Consider the following 23,242-nt stretch of genomic DNA (forward strand, 5'->3'; position numbering starts at 1 on the left):
CTTTTTATGTTTACCATTCCTACTGCCAGAAGCTTGATTAAGTTGGAAGTACATTCAGTTTTCTCAGGAAATGGTACTGGTGTTAATTAGAATGGTGTGAAATTAAGCACATTTCAAATATCAGTGGGGTCAATGGAAATTTTAGTCTCTGTAACTATGAGAGCATGTCTCAAACCAGGAAGTTTGCAAACTTTTTCACATATCCTAAATAAGGAAACCTATTAACTACAGAACTAGCTATTAACAGGATTATGGTCAACAGTACTTTCATACGGTAGGGGGAAGAACTGAGGAACAGAACCACTTTAAGATCTACCACTCCTTCAGGGAGGGTATAGCTCAGTGGTAGAGCACATGCTTAGCATGCATGAGGCCCTGGGTTCAATCCCCAGTACCTCCATCAAATTAAAAAGAAAAAAATTCTATTACTGCTAACCCCAAAAGAGAAGGAGATATTTCACTACATTGAATACAATCTTTGCAGTGTTAGTCCAGTATTTTCCTTATATCCTAAGATGTGCGTTTAGTGTTTTAAAAAGGCCCTCTGGAATATACTGCTGTCCACGAGGGTATAGAGAGGGATTGTAAGGCTCTTGTGCTCCTAACAATAGCAAAATTACTCCTCCAAATATCTCCCTCCTGGTGCCTGCAATAATCACTAATCACTCTTTTGACTTGAAATTTTGATGGTTCCCGTTAAGTTGCTAATAGCTTTGGGAAACATGATGTATTAAACTATGAAGTGTTGTTAAACCTTAAGTGAGAATTAATTGATCGGATCCTTTCCAACAAAATAATCTATGGAAAAGAGGTTTTCCAAGGAATAATCCTGGAAATTACCTGGTGGGAGTGAATTTGATTAGAGCATGGTGGCGGTATGCAGAATAAAGATACTGTGGGGATACCTGGAGGTGCAAAAGTATCTGCAAGTAGCAAAAAATGCTGAAAGAAGAGGAATAAAGAAATTTTAGCAAGAGATTACCATATGCCCAGCATTGGGTCGAGGACACTCACATGTCGTTTTTTTCTTATCTGCTGAAGTTGGGCGTTACTTACTTCCCATTTTTGTCCGTGCATATAGATCTAGCTATTATTTTAAACATTTGTTTTCTTGATAGCTATAAGTTTTGATTCAAATCTATTCATACTTCTTGGATTTGACTTCTCAAATATAAGGACCAGTAAAAAAATAAGACAAAATTCCTGAATGAACTTCAGTAGCTTTCCTTCAGGAAAGAAATGAAACACTATTTGATGAGTTGTATCCTGATGAAAAGAAAGCATTGCAGTGTAATTTTTTTTTTCTGGCTATTTTAAAAGGGTCTTTCAATCCCTTCACATCCTCCTGCCCTATGTGCAAAGGTATGAAGATAATGATGGATGTTACATTCCAACCTACGTGTATCTTTTAGTAAAAATCGAAGTTCAGTAATGAGTCCTTATAGCAGACTTACTCATGCTGCTGTTTCACCCTGTGCTTGTGTGTTTGATAAGAGAGGAGTGTTTGGTTTTGTAAAACGGACAAATGGCAAATCTTATTGTGGGTAAAGATTTCTTTTAAGCTGAGTGCTTTAATGATCGACACTGGGCTCAGAAGTGATTTTCATTTTATTGCATTTTTCTCCAGGGCATTACACCCCAGTAAATAAAAATAAATAAGGAGAAAGATGTAGTTTTATATGCATGAGAGTAGGGCTTTAGCCTCAGAATTTCAGCCTTCTGGACTGTGTTTTCTCACCTGTGACTCTTCTGTGATTTGTGGTGCTGGTATGCAGTAAGCTCCCATATCCACAACTCTCTGGATTAATAAAAATCTGCATATATGAGCCTATCAAAAATCTATACAGCAAATACAGCAAAGTGTGCACTTACACAAAACACATTAGCTGTGTATACTCATAACCATGACATCACTCTGACACTGGAAAAGATAATTCTGTGCTAATCAGCAGCAAAATGACATTTCTCTTGTTCTTTAATGAGTAAGACACTGGGGGACTAAGCATGCTGATGTCAAAAATTGTATATGTCATCAAATTCATTTCAACCAAGTATAGTCATGTAGGATTTTAATCATTTGTTTTAGATAAATCAGCTTCATGGACTTAGTTGATCATGAGGAGTTTGGAATTCAAAGTTTTAATTGGAAATCATTGTTGAAAATTGTACTCTTGTACACTTAAAGTCTCCGTCAGCTGAACAAATTGAACACTACTAATAGATTGGGTTTTCTTCTTTTTTGTAATCCTGTTTTTTTAATATGTAAAAAATCTGTCATTTTTCATATATTTGCTTCTATCAGTGAATGATTCTCAATTTCTTCAATTTCCTGTTGATTTTATTTAATTTATTAATTGATTAATTTTTTAATTGAAGTATAGTCAATTTACAATTTTGTATTAGTTTCTGGTGTACAACATAGGGATTTAGTTATACAAATATATATATATTCCTTTTCATATTCTTTTTCTTTTTTATATATATTTTTGAAGTATAGTCAGTTTACAATGTTGCATTAATTTCTGGTATATAGCACAATACTTCAGTCATTATAGGAATGTACATATATTCATTTTCATATTCTTTTTCACTATAGGTTACTGCAAGATATTGAATATAGTTCCCTGTGCTATGCAGTGTGAACTTGTTGTTTATCTGTTTTATGTATATTAGTTAGTATCTGCAAATCTCGAACTCCCAATTTATCCCTTCCCACACCCTTCCCTCCAGTAACTGTAAGTTTGTTCTCTATGTCTGTGAGTCTGTTTCTGTTTTCTATACAAGTTCGTTTGTCCTTTTTTTTTTAGATTCCACATATAAGTGATATCATATGGTATTTTTCTTTCGCTTTCTGTCTTACTTTCCTTTGAATGACAATCTCTAAATCCATCCATGTTGCTGCAAATAGCATTATATTATTCTTTTTATGGCTGAATAGTATTCCATTGTATAAATATACCACAACTTCTTTATCCAGTCATCTGTTGATGGACATTTAGGTTGATTCCATGTCTTGGCTATTGTATATAGTGCAGCTATGAACATTGAGGTGCATGTATCTTTTCGAATTAGAGTTTCCTCCAGATATAAGCCCAGGAGTGGGATTGCTGGATCATATGGTAAGTCTATTTTTAGTTTTTTGAGGAATCTCCATAATGTTTTCCATAATGGCTGCTCCAAACTACATTCCCACTAACAGTGTAGGAGGATCCCCTTTTCTCCACACGCTCTCCAGCATTTATCATTTGTAGACCTTTTGATGATGGACATTCTGACTGGTGTGAGGTGATATCTCATCATATTCTTTTTCAATATAGGTTATACAAATAGTCAGATTGTGTAGAGAAAAGGAAGAGAATGGAAGGGAGTGAAAGAAAAAGATGTGTCTCCTAGTGTAGTGTAATCGGTGTTGCCTTTGAAGTATATCTTTGAGAACAGAACAGAAGACTCCAAACGGATAAAAATGTGTAATTCTGATAAAATCATTTTGGGAGATTTTATATATGAACGATTCCTTACTATCATGTGGGAATTTGGGGAAACAGTGTTTTTGAGGCCAAAATATACAAGAAAGTAATAATCATTGGGGAGGACTTTGATACTAACCGTGTAGAAATAATATCACCCTCAGTTTCATTACAAAAGATTAAGAGGGAGACAAGAAGCCATGACTCAGACACAAGCCTGAAAAGATAAGGAATTATGATTAGTTTCTGCACCGAGTAGGATCTCAGTGGGAGGCTGAGTAGTGAGACTGCTCGTTGTACAGCTGAAGTTGGGGGTCTCTTGATAGCTTTGCCAAAACAAAAGCACCTACGTGAAAACCCAACCATTACTGTCATCGGAAGTGAAAGAGCAGGCTTCTCTTTATCTGGATTTAAATATAATTTAACTAAATCACTTTATATTAAAAGCACTTTTGAAAAAGGATGTTTGGGAAACTAAAGACACCCATAGGAGATGAAGGAATTTTATTGAATTTTACCATGAGGTGATTTCTGTTCGGAGATTAAAATTTGTAATTTGGAGATTAATGGAAGTTCTATACTATTTCTTAATGGTATAATTTATAGCTCCCCACACTTAAAGACATGGTATTATTTATAAGAAAAGAAAATTCCTTTGAGCACTTGAAAGTGCCTTGTAAGAATAATAGGTAAAACTGAAGAATTTCCCTGCTCCCTGAAAAATGTGGAACTTGTTTATTGTTTCTGCCTTGAGGGAAAAAAGTGTTTTCATAAGCATGGAAAAAATCAGAATTTATGTAACATAAAAGATATGTCTTTTTTTAATAACCTTTCTAAGCAATATTATAGCAAAGATGGGTAGAGCTATGCAATTATTTTGGTGCCATAAGATTATTAACATATAATCTTAACTGAGTGGGGAGGGTATAGCTCAGTGGTAGAGTGCAGTGCTTAGCATGCACGAGGTCCTGGGTTCTATCCCCCAGTACCTCCATTAAAGAAAATAAATACCTACCTACCTACCTAAATACCTCCCCCCACCAAAAAACCTCAAAACAAACAAAACATAATCTTAACTAAACTTCAACCCAATTATTTAATTGAGTGAGCTCATACTTTGGGAGAGACATATATAGTGAAGTGAGGAAAGAGTTAGATGCCCGCTTAGCTAGTTAGATGTCCAGAATCAACCCTGGTGACTAATGTGGTGGGATCCAGATTCCACCTGATGATAACATAAGACAGTATTATTAGATGATTGTTATTCATATACAAAATGGCTTATGATAAGCCTAATGATATTATATGCACCTGAGACTGCTTTCCTAAAATGATGGCCATGTGCATGCTTTGTATACACGTATTCCCATTTCAGGAAGACCTAAAGGCACTGAAATAGAGCAAAGATATCTCTATTTAATGACACAGTTTTAATACTAATATGGAGAAATTATATTTCTCTCAAGTTATAGTGTATCACTTTGGGTGGATCTAAAATCTGTATTTTCAGCCTATACTTATCCACAGAATTTCAGTTCTGTATGGTCAACTGTCTACTGGGTATCTCTGCATATCCCACAGGTCCCTTGAATCAACATGTCTAACATGGAAATCATGTGTTTCTCTACCCAAGCTTGTCTTCTCTTTGCTAGGTCCACCTGTCATGGAGATGTAGACTCTTAAATTCAATTTGAAACCATTTCCTCATAATCCTACCTCCTTAGCACTTTTCATATATGTCCTCTCCTCTGCATCCTCACTGACTTCAGTCTCTACTCATCTCTTCCAGCTCTTCTGCTTGTTCCCAGTCTTGCCTTCCTTGAAACTCTTCTGTCCAGGGAGGGAGGGTATAGCTCAGTGGTAGAGTGCATGCCTTGCATGCACAAGGTCCCAGGTTCAAGCCCCAGCACCTCCATTAAATAAATAGATGAATAAACCTAATTACCTCCCTCCTCCAAAAAATTCATTAAAAATAAGTAAATATATATTGGAAAAAAAAGAGAAACTATTCTGTCCACCCTACTGCCTGAGTTATCCTTTATGGAATGTATATCTGATTATGTTACTCCTCTAACTTGAGTACGTCAATGGGACTTCTAGATAAACACATGAGTTCACAGGAGTGTTTATCTGAGCCATTTCTTGAAGCCCATAAAACATGGATAGTAAAAGCAGCTAAAAAGGTATAAAATCACCAGGACAAAGAGGATGGGAGAGGAAACCCAGAGGATTAGACATATCCACACATTTTGGAAGACAGAAAGCAAATGGATGAGTAATAATTTATGTAACAGAATAGAAGGAGATAAAACTTAAATATCTGCCTGTGGGGAGAAGTCAGTTCCTGTAATGCAACAGAAAAGCTCAGAAACTAAAGACAGCAGGTGACTCTAAAGGCAGATTTACTGCTTTTGGTTTTTAAATAGAAACAGGAAGATTGGTTGAAAGTCTGGATAAGCAGTAAGATCCCAGATCTTCTTAAGAGACTTACTTCCCTTCCTTTGGGCAACAGTTCTGGAGTAAAACGTGTATATTTTTGAAAAGTTCTCTAATATCTTAAAATACACATGATATACATGTGGATATATTTGTCTAATTTCATTACAATGCGCACGAAACTTATAATCATTTGATAACCTGAGCAATTGTGATTCTCTACCACTGTTGTTCTCTTGCAAGCTTTGTGTTGCCTGAAAGTTTTCAGAAGGTAGGTTTTCAATAAACACATAGTTGACTTTCAATAAACTGTGTACAAAGTGGCTTTTTTTTTTTTTTTAACTGAACAGGGTTTAAGGGATTGGAGATTTCTAGAACCTGTAACCTGAAAAATCTTGGATAATCTTTATTGATGGGATATATGAGATCCGATTATATTGTAACAATTGGAGTTTCAGAAGGAGCAGCAAGTGGAAGCCATACCTAAGGGGTGAGGATGCAGAGACCTGGGAGAGGTGACAAACTGCAGAGGTAACATACACTGTAGAATTACCTAGCATATTTACAATCTACCTTGTATTTTGGGAAGTTGCAGAGAATGACTAGTGCAGCATGGAAATAGGGTACAGGAAATCCAGTCTTTGGGGAATGGAAAGATAATAAGGTTGCAATAAAAGATAGGTAGGTTATAAAATAGGATGAAATTATATTTCATATGAGCATAGTATGTGTTGTGATTTTGAAGCCTTTTCAATTTTCATATCTCTCTAGTACCAACTTGGGACACATATTATCATGGTTGAATTGGAGAATTGACAGCCTACCAGAAAGTGTCATTGTATAGTTTGGGACTAGTGAAGATGGAAATCATAATCTTTCTTTTTTTTTTTTTTTTGCACAAACACCCCAGGAAATTAACCTCCAAATACAACTGAGGGATAGATACTGTTATGACTTATTTATGGATCAGTAAACTGATGAAATATGGTGAAGCTATAAGTAGACCAGAGATGTACAAGAAGACATGGTTGAGCAGAAAATAAATTTGAACCCTGCTTCTCAACTCTTGATTTAACCAGAGACAGCTCTACCCCAAACATGAGAGTCTCTATAGAAGCATGTGGGAATTAGGAAGTAAAATCTGATGAGTATTTTTCCTGAAATATTACAGCTGTCATTCCCAGGGCCCTAGTCCTGAGATAGTGGCAGGTTAAGATATTAAATTTATATTTTTCTGGGAACTCTTCATGGACTGTTGCTGTATCAGTGACAATGCAGACAGAAGCACGGTGATTTTAAAGAGCATGCGGTTTGGTGTACCCTCTGTCTAGTGTAGCTACACTTGGAGCAGCTAGCAGTGTTCATCTGAATTCTTTATTATTTATCAGAAGAGCTACTGTTTTCCAACATAATCTTTTCTACAAAAAAGTATCAGTGGTGCATATTGTCACTCTGCTTTAAGCATCTGCACTTTTGTCCCGAGGATCAAAACATCACGATGACCCCAAAAGGAAGAAAATGAGATGAATATAAATCAAGTATTTTGAGATTTACAAACCTGTTATCTGTTTCTCTCTCTCCCTCTTTCTTCTTTTAATACATTAAGCATCGTCTCATACAGCCATGAACATAAACCGTGACCAGTTTACTGAGTAAGGCTGTAATCAAAAGAACATATAATGATATATTTGTCTTTCCTTTCTTGCCTTTGCATTTAATTTTCATATATATCCGTGTTTGTGCAGTGACTTTGAATGTGTCTCCTGGAGGCAGGTGCTCCTGCAAGTTTAACAGTGAAGACAGTTGACAGGAACACAATGACTGGGAGAGGACATGTTGGGTAGTGTGGACAGGGCCACAATAGACTGGAAGAGTAGGAAAGCAGGCTTCTGATATCGCAGGGAGTCAGAGTTTGCACCTTTGTTTGCTGAGGAAAGTAGCACATAGATAAGGAACTGCCTTTTTATCCACCTTTTTTCTTAATTTTTTAATTGAAGTATAGTCAGTTTACAATGTTGTGTCCATTTCTGGTGTACAGCATAATGTTTCAGTCATCCATATACATACATACATTCCTTTTCATATTCTTTTTCATTATAGGTTACTACAAGACATTCAGTATAGTTCCCTGTGCTATACAGTAGAAACTTCTTGTTTATCTATTTTATATGTATTAGTTAATATCTACAAATCTCAAACTCCCAATTCATCCCTTCCCTCCTTCTTTGCACCCCGCTCCCAGGTAACAAAGTGAAGTAAGCCAGAAAAGAAAGAAAAATACCATATGATATCACTTATATGTGGAATCTAAAAAATAAAAGGCACAAATGAACTTATTTACAAAACAGAAACAGACTCACAGACATAGAGAACAAACTTCTGGAACTGTCTTTTAATTATCTCCTATCTATATTTAAAGGACATCCTTTCAAATAGATTTTTTTAGTGACTTTTCCTGAAAGTTTTGATAATAGTCCATGCTGACATATTGTCTTTTAAGACTATAGAAAAAGGACCAGTTTCAGAGATTGTGCCCAATATATGTGTCCACTTCATGAATCTACATCTGCTAAGCTCTAGGGGTTGTGTTGGGGGATAAAGTGCTCTGAAGATGAAACTAGAAGTAAGTATTTTCCCTGATACTTCTTCCATTGCGCAGCAAGATGGTTACAAGGTGTTTTTTAGTGTGTTTAATAAATTTAACAATTTATTTATAAGTAAATTAAAAGTTTATATATAATTTTATATTATATAAAATATAAAAATATTATATATAACAAATATAAAAATCTTATATAGTATAAATATACAAGTATACATTATTATAAATAAGTTTATAAATAAATTTATAAATTGAGGCTGCATACCTTTGTGACATCTCTAATGTGAAAAAATAGATACAAAGAATCAATGCAATGAGTTTAAAATGTTTATTTGGGAATGACAATATCAACACAACTACCAGCACTTCCTACGTGCGAGGCATTCTCCTACCTGCATTGCATTTATCATCTCACATGTGCCTGGATGCAGAAAACTGTGAAATACTTACGAATGTCCTCATTTTACAAAACAGGCAGATTGGACATTCAGCCCCAGGTAGGGCGGTTCCAGGGTCTGTACCCTTTATTGCTGTGTGGTACTGCCTCTCATAAAACAAGGCTTTGTGTTCTTTGGCTTGGCTTTACGACACAACCACAGCTGAAGCGTATTTGCGAGCCAGTGAAGTTTGTGCCTCGCTCAGCTCTATCTTCTCTTCCTCTACCCTTTCCTGACTGTCATAGCCGCCCTCCCACCGCGATGTCTCATGCTTTCCTGCTTCCCTATACTTTTGTTCTAATGGGAAAGCACGTGAGAAAATATATTCTCTAAAATATCCTGGATGTTATCCCTCTCAGAAATACATCCTTTCAAGTATAGAAAATGTTAGCTCTGCCAGAAATATTGGCATTTTCAAAGAGGATGCATGGAAGGGAGACTGGGAAAATCTTAAGCTGGGAAGATTTCTAAATGCTCCTCAAATCGCAAAAAGGTAGATAATGACATACTTGCCTACCTTTATGGACAGCCTCTCTTTATGGTGCTATCAGCACTTCATTGCCAGATGCAAAGGTCATAAGAAATTGAATAGTTTTCATATCATTTCAGAAGCTTCTTCCCCCCCTCCTCACCCTGAATTCATTACGACCCTCTGGATTTCTGTGGAAAAGAAAAATCCTTACTTTTTGTGGTGCGATTTGGGATTAATTTCTGGCTCATTGAATTGCTAGGCTTAGCAAATATAAATCCTTGACTCCAATGCAAATTTGAATCTCATATAAAGAATAATTTTTTATATAAAGACATCCTGTGCAATGTTTGGGACATACTTAGACAAAAATTATTTGCTATGTATCTGAAATTCAAATGTAATTGGACAGCTTATATTTTATCAGGTAACCATACTCAGAGTGGATTTTAATTGTCTTGAGACAGAAAAAACTTCTGATGGCAGATATCTTATAGTGAACTAATTAGGAAACGGTAAAAATATGAAGGGTAGCAGTGGCTATGGAGAAAGGGACAAACTCATACACACAATGGAATAAGAATCAAAATGTAATGATTGCTCACCTGAGCAGTGTTGATGATCCAAGGTGTCTTGATAGGAGTTATTAAGTAACAAAGCAAAAGTCATTATAAAAGACTAAGACCTGAAATTCAGGGATTTTGGTTCAGTTTTGAGAGGAAAATAGGTTGCATAAATTAATCAGCCCAAAAATAGGTTGAGTCCAGGAAGTTGAATAAGATTCAGGAGATTAAGCAAAACTTAAATGTGATTTCAGACTATGATCCAGAAATTGGAAGGTCAGTTAGTTTGCTACTGAAGATCTAACAACCAGACATATACTAAACAGAAAGTACTAATCTTTTCATGTTATAGAGTCATACTCCTGTGTGAATAAAGAACATACCTTATCATGAACAGTTTAGTTAAGATGATTGGACAAAGTGTGATTATTTACAACCAAGACTAAAATTGCAAAATGCCACACACATAGTCTGTTCTGGAAAAATTCTAAATGTTTAATGCTATTTTCTGATGCCACAAAATACTTCAAGCATAAAAGATAATCCAATTCCGTTTCCCATTGGGTTATGAGTTTGCTCCCTACCTTAGGAGATGATTCTTCAAAGCTGATGACAACTAGTGGCTAAATTAGGAAATACAAGTTAGATTTATAGAATTGCTTACAACATGAATCTTATTTTCTGTTCTAGCTAGAATGCCCATTAGCTATTTTGATGTATGCAATTTTAGTTTGATTTTAAAAATTAATAAATCATTGTTCATATGGTAAGGTGAATACTTAATCGGGCAGCTTTTGCAAGCGGCTAATACTAAGAGTTGGAATGCAATGTAAGAAAAACATTTAAAATGTAAAGATAGTGGTGTAGGGCATACACTGTAGGAAAAGAGCAGGGTTACCGTGGGAACCATAATCCTGAATTTCATGACTTGTCTTGTGTGATTACAAATTTAATGCCGTAGGAGGATTGTGTGACTTTTTCCTTTATTTTGAGGATGATTTACTTGTGAATAATCAGGAAAGGATCAGGCTTAGATGTGACCTGAATCTGCCCAAACTAGTAGGACCCCGCATCTTTTAGGAAGATAGAAGAGGGGAAAAAAAACCAGCATGAGAAGGCGATCTCTTCAAAAGTACCCGAGTTCAGCACATTGTAAGCTTTCACTGTAGAAAACTACAGAAAACGATTTTGCACTTTGACTTCATTTGCAGCTGAGGATTTCCAAAATGCTTTGCAACGGGCACAGAGGCTTTACAATGTTTCTTGAAACTCCACAGGGCTAGTTGCGACAGTGAATGAATTTCAGGGGATAGCTCACAGCTGAAACTGGCAAAGGAAGGCGGGAGAGGCTAGAGAAACATACTTTTGCATGGATTTACTAAAGTACAGCTTACCACAGTGAAGTATGAATACAGTTGTTGGGGAAATAGCAGAAGGCAGAGCATGTAGCAGTCAGTGTATGTACTGTTTTGTTCTTAGAAAAGGTCTTAGTCAAATATGAGGATCAAATTGCATGCATACACAAAGGTGTGTCCAGCTGATCGTACATCAGCCTGCGTTGTATGTCTTCACATCATGCCTGTTGATGGAAAGGGAAATATACAGTCAATAAAGAAGGTCTTTTTACTACAGTTCTGAATGTATGGATGTCTCCAAAGAGTTGGGGATTTGACATGCGTTTTATAGTGATTAGCTTATTTTTCTTTGGTTAGTACCAGAGGCTTTAGGTTTTAAGGCTATGCCAATTTAGGCAATAGATATTCCAAATCATAGCCTTTACTGTGTTCATTGTGAACTAAACAATTGACAAGGCACAAAAGATCCATGCATAGACTCACACACTGGTGGAGATCATATAAAGGTCAGTGTCCTTTTGGTTCCTTTTGGAGAAGAATTTAATGTAAGTGCTGGTGCCTAAACAAATTTAACTGAAATTGACATGCTCATTAGTATCAATGCTAATACTAATACTAATACTAATACTTTCTGGCTTCATGTGTTTTTACCTCAAGATGTGACATTCCTAAAGTCAATCAACCTAAGCTTCTGAAGCCTGCAAATGGAGTATGTATGCTACAGGAAAAAAAAAATTAATTATTGCTATAGATGATAAATAGGGAAGCCAGTGGTGAATGGAATACAATTTTAGAGTAGCAAACAGATAAATAAATAAAAAGAAATTAAATGAAAATTTCCCTTCAAGTCATGGAGTACCAAACATATCATCAGAGAAAGGACTTGCTTAATGGAGGAGAAAACTATTGAAAGTTTGAGTGCTTAGTATCAGTATAAAGAAGCAAACAATGGTGAATGAATTAAAATGTAGAATATCAGTCAAAAAGAATCACTCCAGTCTTTAATAAGGAAATAGTCAGAAAAGTGATCATCTTGGTTTTCGTCAACTTTTTGTAAAAACAGGTTATCCTAGAGGAGTAGAAAAGGAGAGACAAACAGAAAATAGCCACGTTTTAGGTTTTCACTGCATACATATAGATTGAAATGAATAATAAATAAAAGATACAAATAAATGTAAGGCCAAGGCAAAAAACCCCAAATATTTTGATTATAATGTATGTTGCATGAATAGATTCTACTACCAATGAAATGCTGAAAGCATTTGCATGTAAAAAAATAGAATGTCAGAGGACCAGAATTTGATAAATATTTGGCATAATGCAGTATAGTTACTTTGCCTGAGCTCTTGTTCTTTTCATCACGATTTTCTCAGGAAATTTCTTACCTTGTAGTGGAAAAGCAGTGTTTTAATAAGACAGCCATGGCTTCTTTTATAATTGAAACCAAAAAGATTGAGCTCTATTTCATCGTATTGCTATAAACCAGAGCTCTATGAAACGAAAAAGGAAAGGGGAAAAGATTTCTCTGGATAAGAATGATTTAGAAATAAATAATCAAAACTGATTAAAGGGGAAAATTGCTTAAATGTAAGTTAGGATAAAAATGATACAGACAAAAGTAAAAGGAAGTAGACAGTGAAACTGAGTCATCTAGAGAGGAAGCGAATGAAAAAATTGTGTATTAACAATGGACATAACCACCCAGATTGTTTAAGGTGTGTCAGCAATTCCTTGAATTTCATGATTTGCAGTGGGATTCAGAACTTAAATCTAAAATGTGGACTCTCTGTCTGCACCAAGGGGATTTTTATAGCTTATTCACAATTTAGAAACAAAATCAATTTGGCCGCTTTGGCTCTTTAAATTATGGTTTCTACAGAAGCACTAGTGTATTTTAGATACCACTTTTCTCACTTGTCAAAAACAAGACAAAACGAACTTTCTGATCACATTAAAATTTGTCCTGAATTTTGGAGCCTGCATTAAAAATTATGTGATATATTCCTAAACAAAAAACCCCCGTTGTTCTATCTTATAAAAAAGAACTGCAAGGAATATGACTATCAGGATAACATACAACATACACACATGTCTTTACTTACCTAAAAATGAAACTGGATTTTTATATGTAACTTTTTAATGACCTTAGAATAAACCCTAGAAATGAAGTCCAGAACGGTCTTTTTCACTTTTTCCCCATTTTGCTCAGTATTTCCATTTTGTCATTCTCCTTGGGTGTTATACTAATATGAGATTAGAAAACTAGACTCTTTTGTATTAAGGTGTACTTAGAAAAATGTTTTCAAAGAAACGTTTCAATTTAATTTTACGCAATTAGAGCGATGGCATCAGATTTGCTACCTAAAAAAGACTTCTGCCTTTATGAGCCTAGACCATTCCCACCATCCATGACAGACTTGTATCAAAATCCTTCTCAATGATAGAGTATCAGTATGTCCATCTCATGTGTGGAGAGCTCTCAACCTCTTGTGGTATCGCTATCTCCCCTTAGTGTAACCTCTTTGACTCTTATCAGCTGCCTTTCAATTCTGACTATTGTAGAGTATCATTTTTTACTACCCTTTATGAAAGAGCTCATTATCTGGCTTGTGGATCACCTGTTATATTTTTCTTATATTCCTCTTCCTAGATTACTATACTTTTAGTATTTTGTTTCTTTTTAAGTTGTTATACTTTATCTTCAGCACCTTTTAATTCTCAAAGGGAGATGGGATGGACATAAGTGCAAATAAGAATATTATAAAATATTTATCTGCTGCCCTCCCTCCAAGGCAGGACACTCAAATACAGGCCATTGTATTTCCTTCTGTTGTCAGTGATAAATGATAAGGCCAATGTACTGAGCTTTAAATAAAGCTTAAAATAATTTAATTTAAACTCATTAAAATTACTTATCTTTTATCTCTAGCATTTGTTAAATGTTAAAGACAAAAAATGAATTTATTATGAGATTATATCCCTCCTTGTTATCAAAATGTCTTACTTTAGACATCAGTGAAAATGGCAGGAGAGCTAGCTCCAAGGGCCCATTCCTCCACAGAATTATCAAAAAATCAAGCAAAAATTGTCAGAATAAACTCTGTTGGAACTATGGAAAATAGTCAAAGTTTAAAACAAACAAGTAAATGCTAAATCAAGCAAAAGGCAAATTACAAATGGTAGGAAAGCTTTGTGGCATTCTTTTTGCTCCTACCCCATATTCTTTCCCTGCATAGCAATAGTCACATTCTCAGTGTGGGAACCTTGTCCCTGACTTCAGAAGGAGAAGAGCAGACCTTATTCTCAGAGTTGCATTTGTTCTAACCTGTCTGGGGACTACCTGAAGAATTGATGAACAGCCTTTGTTTTGCCCAACTTGGAACTCACTCAGGGCACCAATATGGTGGGCATTTCTTGAATATATTATAAGCCAAAAGAAGAACCTGCAGCCACATGACGCAACAGATTACAGTTGAGACAAATGACAAAGTGTTGAAAACCTGAGAGGAAAAGCTGGTGAGAGTTTCTTAGGAAAATCTAAGTATTCAAAGGTACCTGTGCATTCTGGGGAATTTAGAATGCCATGTTCATGCCCAGGGCTGAATATTTGATTGGAGAAGACCTGAGAAGACCCTGAACTTTCACCTCTGGCTGAACTCTAGGCTCAGCGTTAGCAGGAAGTGAAGGACAAGGCAGAACTGTAAATGGCCTAGCTATATACTGAAGTGTCACAGAACAGAACCACTTTGCAAAAAGTAGGAGACTTTTGATTCTTTAAAATTTTTTTCCTTCCTTCCTTCTCCCTCTCTTTCCTCCTTTTTCTCTTTCCTCCTTTTTCTTTCTTTCTTTCTTTCTTTCTTTCTTTCTTTCTTTCTTTCTTTCTTTCTTTCTTTCTTTCTTTCTTTCTTTCTTTCTCTTTCTTTCTCTCTTTCTTTCTCTCTTTCTTTCTTTCTCTTTTCTTTCCTTCCTTCCTTCTTTCTTTCTTCCTTCTTTCCTTCCTTTTTTCCTCTCTTTCTTTCTTTGTTCATTGTAATCCCCATGGTAACCACTTAGAAAACATCTGAATAATATACACAAAACTAGAGCAATTAGTCAATAAAAAGGTAATGAAAGTCTTCAAAGTTGTAAAAGAAGTAAAACTATTTGTTTGCAGATAATATAATCGTATATAAAGAAAATCCCACAGAATCTACAGAAGGAAAAAAAACCCCATATTTATTATGGTTTGAATTGTGTCCCCCACTGAGGTGTGTTTAAGTCTGAGGTACTCCCAGTACCTCAGAATATGACATTATTTGGAAATGTAATTAATTAAGAGGAGGTAATATTAGACTAGGGTTGGCCTTTAATCCAATATGACTGGTGTCCCTTAAGAAGGGGTGAAGAGATATAGATACACAAGAGGAGAATACCATGTGATGATGGATACAAGGATTGGAGATGCAGCAGCAAGTCCAGGAATGCTAAAGATTGTCAGGACATCCAGAAGCTCAATGACACAAGGAAGGACTCTTCTACAGAGCCTTTGGGGAGGGCATGGCCCTTCCAACACCTTGGCTTCAGATTTCTAGACTCCAGAACTGTGAGAGAACAAATTTCTGTTGTTTCTGTCACCCAGTTAGTGGTAATTTGTTATGGCAGACCTAGGAATCTAATTCAGATTATGATATCAGGGAGAGAGGATGCTGTTGTAACATATGCCTAAAAATGTAGAGGTGATTTTTGAATTGAGTAATGAGTAGAAACCAGAAGAATTTTGAGCTGCTTGATAGAAACATCATAGGCTGCGTTGATGGTTGGTAGAAATATGAACACTAAATGTACTTCTGGTGACTCCTTAGATGTAAATGATAGACATGTTTGTGGATACTGGAAGGGATGTGATTTTATTTTTTTAACTGAAGTGTAGTCAGCTTACAATGTTGTGTCAATTTCTGGTGCATAGCATAATGTTTCAATCATACATGTACATACATATATTCCTTTTCATATTCTTTTTCATTATAGATTACTACAGGATATTGAATATAGTTCCCTGTGCTATACAGTAGAAACTTGTTTACCTATTTTATATATAGTAGTAGTTAATATCTACAAATCTGAAACTCCGAATTTGTCCCTTCCCACCCCCCTTCCCTGTTGGTAACCATAAGCTTGTTTTCTATGTCTATGAGTCTGTTTCTGTTTTGTAGATAAGTTCATTTGTGTCATTTTTTAGATTACACATGTAAGTGATATCATATGGCATTTTTCTTTCTTTTTCTGGCTTACTTCACTTCATATGACATCTCCAGGCCCATGCATGTTGCTACAAATGGCATTATTTTATTCTTTTTTATGGCCGAATTATATTCCACTGTATAAATATACATCTTATTTATCCAGTCATCTGACAATGAACATTCAGATTGCTTCCATGTCTTGGCTATTGTAAATAGTGCTGCTATGAACATTGGGGTGCATGTATCTTTTCTTATTGTTTTTTAAACAAAATTTTTTTTGTCATTTTTTATTTGTTTTGTTTTCGTGGGGGAGGTAATTAGGTTTGTTTGTTTGTTTGTTTATTTAAACAGAGGTACTGGGGATTGAAATCAGGACCCCGTGCATGTTAAGCACATGGTCTACCACTAAGCTATACCCTCCCTGCATCTTTTCTAGTTCTGATATAAAATGGCAGAGCCTTTACTGAATTATGTTCTATCACTGGGAGGAAAGTGGAATCTGTAAGCAGTGAGCTTGGAGATTTAGTCAAGGAGGTTTATATACAAAGTGTGGAAGGTTCATCAGGTTTCTCCTTGCTGCTTATAGAAAATGGCAAGAAGGAAAATAAATTGAGGAATGAGCTGTTAAGCACAAGGGCACCAGCACTTGATGATCTGGGAAATTCTCTGCCTGTACAGATAGTGTGCTCTGGAAGCAGGGCCAAGTGTGTGTCTGGACAACTTGCTAAGAGATTAGGTATGTGACTTAGGGATTCAATCAGCCATCTTAGCAGAAGCCAGGAACAGAGATGTGGTTATTCAGGTTATTCAGGAAGTATCTGTGGAGAATCCTCTTCTCTAATGGCTGGGACCCCTATAAATTGGATGGGACAAATATGTTTTGGGAAATATTTTTACCAGCAAAAATGCTGCCAGCCTGAACTTAGAGGGATAGAGATGGGACAAAATAAAGGAAAAAGAGCCATGGGTGCAGAGGACAGAGTTTTGGACCCCAGAGAATTATTCTCAAGTCTTGAAATCTAATGGAACTTTCCCTTCTGGGTTTCAGACTTGCTTGGAACCTCTGGCCAATTTAATTCCTATTTCTCCCTTTTTGGATGGGAGTATCTAGCCTGTGCCTATCTCACTGTTGTATTTCAGCAGGGGATAACTTATTTTCTGATTTCACAGGTCCACAGATGGAGAAGAATATTGCCCCAGGATGGACCATACCTGACTCTCACCCATGATTGATGTAGTTATTTAGATAAGAATTTGGACTTCCTCAAAATGAAAAACTTAGTGAATAAAGGATATTATCAAGAAAGTTAAAAGACAACCTATAAAATAGGAGAAATATTTATAAATCATCCATCTAGTAAAGATCTCTAGTAGCCAGAATATATAAAGAACTCTTATAACCCAAGAGCAAAAAAACAAACAACCCAGTTAAAAAGTGGGCAAATTAATTGAATAGGCTAAAACCCACTGAATTGTACACTTTATAGTGTTAATTTGTGGTATGTGAATTATATCAATAAAGCTGTGGTATTAAAAAAGAAAGTTTAATTAAGAGAAATGAGTGGGGACTGTGATACTCAATTAGTCATTGGCTTCTTAGATCTGATAATTAAGCACAAGCAACAGAATAAAAAAAATAGATAAGTTGAACTTCATCAAAATTAAATACTTTTGTGCAAGAGATACCATCAAGGAAATGAAAAGAAAACCCACAGACTGGGAGAAAATATTTGTAAATCTTGTTTCTGAAAAAAGTCTAGTATCCAGAATATATAAAGAAATCTTACAATTGAATGATAAAAAGACAAATAACCCAATTGAAAAACGGGCAAAAGATCTTAATAGATAGTTCTCTAAAGATATACACATGGCTAATAAGCACAAGAAAAGATGTTCAGTACCATCAGCCACCAGGGGAATGCAGTCAACTGCAAATCCAACTCACAATAGGATACCACTTCACACCCACTAGGATGCTTATAATTAAAAAGAAAGACAACAATAAATGTTGATGAGGATGTGGAAAAATTGGAACCATCATACATTGCTGGTGGGAATGTGAAATGGTGTAGCTACTGTGGAAAACAGCTTGGCAGTTCCTCAAAAAACTTAACATAAAATTATCATATGATCTAGCAATTCCCTTTCTAGGTATATACCCAAGAGAAATGAAAACATATGTCCACACAAAACATGTGCACACAAATGTTCATTGTGGCGTTATTCATAATAGCCCCAAAGTGGAAACAACACAAATAACCTTCAACTGATAAATGCATAAACAAAATATGGTGTCGCCTTTTAATGGAATGTTATTGGGTAATAAAAAGGAATGAAGTAGTGATATGTGAAACAGCACTGAAGATCCCTGAAAATATTATGCTAAGTGACAGAAGCCAATCACACAGATTGGTTATTGAAGGATTCCATTTATATGAAATATACAGAGTAGGCAGAGCTATAGAGACAGATACTAGGTTGATGGCTGTTTAGGGCTGGGGTGTTGTGAGGGGGTGGGTTGTGACTGCTCATAGGAGCGGGGTTTCTTTTGAGGTGTGATGGAAATGTTATCAAATTAGATTGTGCTGATGGTTGGACAGCTCTGTGAACATACTAAAACCCACTGAATTGTCGTTTAAAGTGTGTGACTGATATCTCAACAAAGCTTTTTCGGAACCAGACTGGGATGATTTCAGGGGGTGTCCATCAGTAATGAAGTCAAACTTGAGACTGTGAGATTCCAATGGAAAGCTAATAATTAGAGACAAAAACACACTGAATCACTAAAATTAAAAATAGAAAACTAATAAAACCTGGAAAATACATTTTGACTAAGAAGAGAAAATAGTCCTATGCTGTTTCTAGCACGTTTCTAAGATACTTAATAACCAGTTCAGGTGTCATGAAACTAGTATAGCAACACCAGCATTCCTGTGCTGATATGTACACAGTTTTCACGCATGGGGGTGGATATCTGAAACCCATCTGAATACCTTCTGTACAAGATATATTTAGGTTATTTTGAATACAAACAGAGTAGAGAGCTAAAAAGTCATTTTTTAATTAATATAATCATGTCCTTCTAAAATCTGCAGTACAGGACAGAGGTGCTTAAGTCTGAGGCAACATGTGGTTGCCCTGTACATAGTATAATGTAAGAAGTGTCTCAAACCTCTTTGTGTTGCTGGAAGCAATTCAGAGCTTTGAATTCTGGAGTTAATTGGAGTTACTCTTTCAAGCTCGCGGGCGAGCAGTAGTGCCCTACATCTATATAATATATTAACATTTTCGAAGTGCTTTCCCATCCATTATCTCATTGAATTCTCACGACTTTAGGTTAGACTGTTAGACAGTTTTTGTAGCTAGAGAAAACTAATGCTCAGTGAGGTTAATTGACTCACCATGGCTATGTAAGTCACAACAGAGTTGAAACTTGAACATTAATGGTCCAATTTTGAGTGCACATTCCATGGTATCCCAGCTTCTTTATAAGTTGAGTGCGTCTAGAAGCATCTATTCAAATAGGATACCTATATAGGGAACAGAGAGAAAGGGAGAAGTAACATAGTATCCTGTTAGTACCAGCAAACTAGAGAATGAATTACTTTCTCAGACTCACTAGCTGTCATCCAGGATGAAGCCGGGCCTGAGTTACGGCAGTTTTTATGTGAGAGGAAGGAGACAGGACTTGAGGAAGAGAGTCGAATACAAACACAATTTTAACTCGGAGTCTAAAATGGACATTAAGGAAATAAATGTTCATTAAATATAGACAGTATTCCTAGCATATTTTACTAGCACACAAACTAACTTTTAATTAGAAATAGACATTTTATTTATTTTCTTTTGTTTTCTTTCCGTCATTGAGATGAGCCCCAGCTATGCTATGGAGAAACATGTTAGAACGATGTGCTCTGTGACTGTGTATGGATTGTGGATTGTGGATTGTGTGTGGTTTGGGGAGTTATATTTAGAACATTGGAAGGTTTATACAATTTACATGTGCTGTCTTCTTGAGTAGAGCTCTAAGTTCTCCGTCTGTCTTATCCTTACCACAAAGAGTTTTGGCCTTTGAATTCTTCACTTCTGATTTTCTTTTGATAAAGCATGACTTTTCATTGCATTTCCTTTATTTCTCCTTCAAAATAACCCTGAAATGTGGCTCTGTAACATCTTCTTTATCCCTTTCTGCAAATGAAATTAGTTTGCCTTAGGTCCCACATCAATAAGTGAAACACCATTGTTTAATTATGAATTATAACTCTTTCTTGGCTGCTTACGTAGCCCATTGCTTTGGAATACCTTTTTTTCTTTCTTTCTTCTTATTCTTTTTAAACGTATTGTTCAGTGGACACTTCAGTGTTCAAAGGCATACTCAACCAGTTCATTTCCTACCATAGAAGAAGCACAATGCCCTTCTGCTTATCTGGCCTCATTTCTTTTCTTAGGAGATAACGTGTTAGAAAACAACCTGCTGTATTTTTTTCACAGTTGCAGATAAACTAACCCAGCTTTTCAATATATTGCATGTTGTCATTTTATTTCATTTCTGGAAAGAAATGAGATTTGGTATACTTGTTAAAGGGACAGAAGATCAGTCTGTGCCTAAATTCTGATTCTAATTCTGTTTCTAATTCCATCTGGCCATTTCTATCAAATGCTTCAGAGTGGGTGAGTTGATTTTTTTTTTTTTTTTTGGTAACCTTCTCTATTTCTCCACTTGCAAAGTAGGTAGAATAATGCTACTGTGTATGTTCATCAGGGGTACAGAAAAATAGTGAGGATTGCTATTATTTAGCATAACTAAATTTTCCTAAGTGCTAGAAGCAGTCTATATTGTTGATGTCACTTATAATTACAGTTGAAACTTTACACGTGTCTGCATGTGCAAAATCAAGTGAGTAAATAAGCCCAATTAAATACCTCATAAAATTAAATGTAGCATTTTATAGTTTAAAATCATATTTGCAAATATTATATAGTAAATTATTTTCAATCTATGAATTTTACATGTACCCATGTAAAATTTTATTTTATATATAAAATTTTATTTTATATATAATTTTATATATAATTCCAAAGGTCTCAAAATATATCACATACAACTCATAGATTTTTCATAAATGGCTCAGGTAACTCAAGCAAAAGTAAATTGTTTGAATAATTATCTCCATTTTCCATTTCAGATTGCATGAGTGCACATAGATTTGAAGTATTGTTTTTCTTTTCATTTAAGCTATGTTTTAGTCAAATGGAGCCCATTTACGTTCAATCTACTCTGCGTCTTTATAGTAGTTTACCATCCATTCTTAATTTGATGTGAATCAGTAATTTTGTTTTGAGTTGCTGTTTACTGTATGGAAAATTTCCAGCCAGAGCTACCTACTTAGGGTATTCCTTAGCGAGTTCCTTCCTAAGGAACTCCCAATAGCAGTGCAATTAGCAGTTAGAATGCCTTCAGCTTTAAGTCACAGAAAACCTAGACAAAAGCAGAATAAATAATAAAGGAATTTATTTCTCCCATTAAAAGAAATTCAGAGTAGATGTATCCTGTGTGGGTCATTACATTGGCTCAGTGTTGTCATCAAGGACTCCAGTCCTTTCCATTTTTCAGTTTTGATATCTTCAGTGTGCTAGCTTTATCTTCAAGCTTTTTTCCCTCATGGTCACAATATGGCTGCCCCAGAAAGAACAACGTCCAGTGGAATAATTTTTTTCCTTGGGTCTCTTCTTGAGAAGAAAGATTTCTTTACCATAAGCTTCCAGCAGATCTCTGTTTGTGTCTGATTAGCTGGAAGTGAACACATGCTCACATATAAATCAGACCTTGGCCAGAGTTAAGAGATCACTGTAATTAGATCAAAATACTTAGGACTTAACCCTGAGTCACATGGTGGAGGGGTAGGATTCCCGTATTAAATTATTGTTCTAGCAGCAAGTAAGAAGGGAATAGTAGCTATTATGTAGGCGATCAGCAGTGTCTGCTGTGTCTAGCAACTGGCGACCTCCCTCTAGGCTTCTTCCTAAGAAACTTCCATGAGGATATTCCTGGCAGCCTGTTCACTTATTCTTTGCTAATGGAGTTTCCTTCAAGAATTTCCTAAATTGCTTTTGAAAATCCACCTAAAACAAGTCCCTGAAACTTTGTCTTTATGTCTCCCATATTACTTGACTTGTATTCTTTTTATGTACCTAGTAAAAAAAAAAAAAAAACTTTATTGAGGTACAATTTACATACAATAATGTACACTCATTTTTTGTATATATATTTTTGTTGAAGTATAGTCAGTTTACAATGCTGTGTCAATTTCTGCTGTACAGCATTATGTTTCTGTCATACATGAACATACATGTATTCATTTTCATATTTTCACCATAAGTTACTACAAGATATTGAATATAGTTTTCTGTGCTATACAGAATTAACTTATTGTTTATCTATTTTATATATATTAGTTAGTATCTGCAGATCTCAAACTGCCAATTTATCCCTTCCCACCCCCTCTCCCCCTGGTAACCATAAACTTGTTTTCTATTTCTGTGGGTCTGTTTCTGTTTCTACACTCATTTTAAGTGCCAGATTGATGAGGTTTGACATATACTTATACCTGTGTAGCTATCACAATAATCAAGATATACATTTTCATAACTCAAAAAGATTCCCTTAAGCTCTCTTTTTAGTCAGGTCTTT

At 35.5% G+C, this 23,242-nt stretch overlaps 1 non-coding gene across 1 annotated transcript; it reads left to right on the forward strand.

Annotated features, from left to right (window-relative positions):
* Positions 1-327: 327 nt before the first annotated feature.
* TRNAA-AGC (transfer RNA alanine (anticodon AGC)) lies at positions 328-400 on the forward strand. Its single transcript has one exon. It is a non-coding gene; the product is annotated as a tRNA-Ala (tRNA).
* The last annotated feature ends 22,842 nt before the right edge of the window (positions 401-23,242 follow it).

Source organism: Camelus dromedarius, chromosome X, assembly GCF_036321535.1.
Source record: "Camelus dromedarius isolate mCamDro1 chromosome X, mCamDro1.pat, whole genome shotgun sequence".
NCBI classification, from domain to species: domain Eukaryota; kingdom Metazoa; phylum Chordata; class Mammalia; order Artiodactyla; family Camelidae; genus Camelus; species Camelus dromedarius.